Raw genomic sequence first — 3762 nt, 5'->3', positions numbered from 1 at the left:
ATTATAGTTTCCAAACTGATTCTTCGCTTAAAAAGTAGCGCGTATCGCATACTATCCTCACAAAAATATTGTCCACTTGCACTAAATTTAAGTATGTCTTAAATCAATGTTTAAATTGATAACATACATTTAACACAATGTCTCTGAAAGGGAATCTTTTGCAGTACAAGCACTGGTTTAAAAAGTTTTATGAAACATAAGTAGGTACTAAAGTTTAGTGCAAGTGGACATAAAACTTTATATTTTAACACAGGGCGCACGATGCTACGATACAAACACACGTTCCTATTCTATGTAACAATTCAAACTCGATTACAGTTTTCGATGCATCGAATGCTATCCGCGCCGGCATCAGTCAGTCGGCTCCGAACCTTCGTATCGGCACGACGTGACACTGTGTCGTAAGGCACACAGCCTGGCGAAAATCTTCAGTAGCCGGCCGTGCTTGGATAAGCTGGTTCCTGGACAAGTGACAGTGCGAGAGTGAGTGAACAAAATATATCACAAACTCTAATTTCCCATCACGACTTTGAAGACGATCCGCCAAAAAATTATTTGCCGAAAACTTTGCATTATATTTCAGGTAAGTTCTTGTTAATTACTTTTTATTGAAACATAACTACTGTTTTTTTTTCAATTAATAGGTACTTTTTATTTTATATTTATTTGACAAGGCCACTCCAATATTGAGATAAACTTTAGACATTAGACGATATCAATTTTTAGATTAGTAAGTCACAGTTTGTTGGCCACACATTGTATTACGAAGTTAGAAAATTAGAAGGGGTTGCTTTCAGTTAGTTTAGACTGAACATGACATCAATTAAAAGCAAAATATGTCTTCGTAAATGCAAAATATTAACAAGTTTTACTATTTCTACTGTCGCTTTCGAGCATGTAATTGTATGAGATAATTGATAATGAAAAACCAGTTTTCAAGGTTCGAATAAACTTGCGTTTTAGGTAGAATAGTTGGTTGTGAGTTTAATGTGTTTTTACTGATACTTCTTACCGTGTTTCTGCAAACAGGTTTAAATCGAACGACGTGACGACCAACATGTTGAATAATGACTGGTTGTTACTACCCTTTGTTTTTCTTGACTAGCAATTTAAAAATAATTTGTTGAAGATAATGTTCGTTCTTCAGTTATCGTGACATCAGTAAATGTTGCGATATCATAGGTTAATTCTTTGAAATAAGTAGTAAAACAGGGTAAACTAATTATGATATGCCACTGTATAGGTAATTAAATAATATAATTAAACATATTTATTATTTTCCCCGCTTTATTTGATTTTATAATTAGATACTCCGTAAATTTAAAAGTTACAAGAGTATTTTGGTTTTGGAGCCTTTTTAGGATTTGACAAGAAATTTGTAAAGTACAAGTTAAGGTTTTTGATTTTTTTGGTTAAACGTACCCTGGTCCTGTGATAGTGAGTGACATTTAGTTTCTTTGTTTTTGTGATGTAGGTATAAATGTTCATAGTTGCAGTTGCTTAGCAGTTGTTTTTAGTCCTTGTGTATAGTTAAAAGTAACATTTTTTTGAAATATTTCTTAATATTATATATTATAAGAGCGGCTTGTTACGTAAAAATCGTATTTTGTTGATTTAATGCAAAACAAGGTGATGATGATGAGTGAGACTAGAGCAGTATCTTGGAGGATGGCACAAACTAAAGGTAGCCTATACCCGGAAGTGGATGAGGGTTGGGCCGTGGGTGACGATGGTACAATAATATTTGAACGTTTTAAGCTGTGTGTGTTCTGTTACGCACTCAAACAAATATTCGGAAATAAACCACTTTTTTCTTTACCATTTCTTAGGAAAAACAATATGTTTTGTTGCAATTTAACGTTATCTATCACACGTATCACATTTTAAAAAAGTGTAATAAATTTTAATTCTTTACATTGATCATTTTAACATGCACTGTTTTATAATATATGAATTTCAAGACTCAACGTAAGTACATTATCCAAGGCGCTATTAGCGTAATAGAGGCGCTATTATAGCCATAATTAACCCCGACATCACCCCACCTTATCGTCTTTATTTTCTTAATTATTACTTTTATACTACAAACTTGTTCAGGAACGTGTACTCAAACATTTGTGCTACAAAGATTATTAAAAAAAATTGCCAATATGCGTTATAATTGGCACAAGAGTCGACAATCGCAGAACGGCTGCAGATCTCGCAATAGAGCATTCACATCGAGACGTAGTTTCTGTACTCCTGAAGCTACTTCACATTCATCTTCTTTAACAATCTCTATAGTCCAATTATTAAATGTTTAGCTTATTACAACTAAAAATAAAACTTAATTAACTACGATATTTTATTACAATTAAAAAATTTAAAAACAAATCACTCTTGACTAATTTTGTTGTTTAATGAGTATAATTAACTAAGCTTTATTTTTTTTTTTTTAATTTATTAAGGCTTTGGCAAAGCCATCAGCCTAAACATGAAATTTAACTATGTCTCTGTAAATATGGCCGCCACCTTAGAATAATAACGCATAGAAACCTAGCCCGCACACGCTAAGTGAGGCAAGTTAGAGGGTTCCAAACGCGTCCCAGGAGCGCGCGGGCTGTTAGTGCTCAAGGTCATATTGCACCGCGAACAGCTCCAAAATTTTTTGCTAAAAATGACGAAATGTGCGGTAAATGGGTGTAAAAATACAACAGACAAACAAAATAGACACTAACATCGCATTCCACAAGTAAGTAATGCGTTTCAACTCATATTCTTATGTAAATATTCACTAAAACAGAAAAATAATTTCGCGGCAACAAGATACGAAAGTGTTGCAAAGTAACGAATTTTTTTTCTCCCCATTTTGCTATTCTGTATCAAAATAATTATATTACGTAAATTTTAGTGGTGCCTGTAATTTCGATTTATTTGCGCATTTTGAACTAATATTTACTCGAATAAACATTAAATGTTTTCGTTAACTCCTGTAAGTGATTGGGACACTTAATTATTTTATAATACTTTTAACGGCTCTGCGTTCATGCTTTATTGAATAATTATTTATATTAATTTTATTTGAATTGGAGCACATATTGCAACAAATTTACAGTATATATTTGTTTCTACTATAGTGTTGGCACCACCAGTACAACTTTGATAGCTTATTATATGTCTTTCTTTTCGTAACTCAAGCGAAATATTTTATATTAAAATATTTTATTTTCTTAAAAGGGGAGCATTCTTAAGCGATTTTTTAATCTATTTTAACAGTTATTTTCTTTAATGTTTGCTTATGGCATTTTCGGTTTTAGGTTTCGAATATGGCACTTATTTCTAAATCCAAGATGGCGGGCGCGATTTTTCGAATAATGGTAAGTTGGGTATCGTTTTCGAGATGTTTGGGAATGTTCAATACAAATATGGGACTCATTTCTAAATCCAAGATGGCAAACACGACAGTTCAAACAAAAGCAATATTCGTAATGAGCACCCCCAAATACCTCGAAAACGATACCCAACTTGCCATTATTTGAAAAATCGTGCCCGCCATCTTGGATTTACAAATAGTGCCATATTCACATTGAGCATCCCCAAATACCTCGAAAATGATACCCACATAGCATTTTTTTGAAAAAATCGTGCCCGCCATCTTGGATTTACAAATGAGTGCCATATTCGTAATGAGCACCCCCAAGTACCTCGAAAATGATACCCATATTGCATTTATTTGAAAACTCGTGTCCGCCATCTTGGATTTAGAAATGAGTGCCATATTCG

At 33.2% G+C, this 3762-nt stretch overlaps 1 protein-coding gene across 1 annotated transcript in view; it reads left to right on the top strand.

Annotated features, from left to right (window-relative positions):
- The first annotated feature begins 211 nt into the window (after positions 1-211).
- The window catches only part of LOC113230314 (protein windpipe), a 53124-nt gene continuing 49573 nt past the window's right edge, over positions 212-3762 (top strand). The window contains exon 1 of the mRNA XM_026464190.1: positions 212-583. The gene's annotated coding sequence lies outside the window, so the exon portion shown is untranslated. The remainder of the gene's footprint in view (positions 584-3762) is intronic.

Source organism: Hyposmocoma kahamanoa, unplaced genomic scaffold (assembly GCF_003589595.1).
Source record: "Hyposmocoma kahamanoa isolate Upper Pololo Valley unplaced genomic scaffold, ASM358959v1 63, whole genome shotgun sequence".
NCBI lineage: Eukaryota > Metazoa > Arthropoda > Insecta > Lepidoptera > Cosmopterigidae > Hyposmocoma > Hyposmocoma kahamanoa.
The sequence above is the reverse complement of the archived record's forward strand: the minus strand, read 5'-3'. Positions and strand labels throughout refer to the sequence as shown.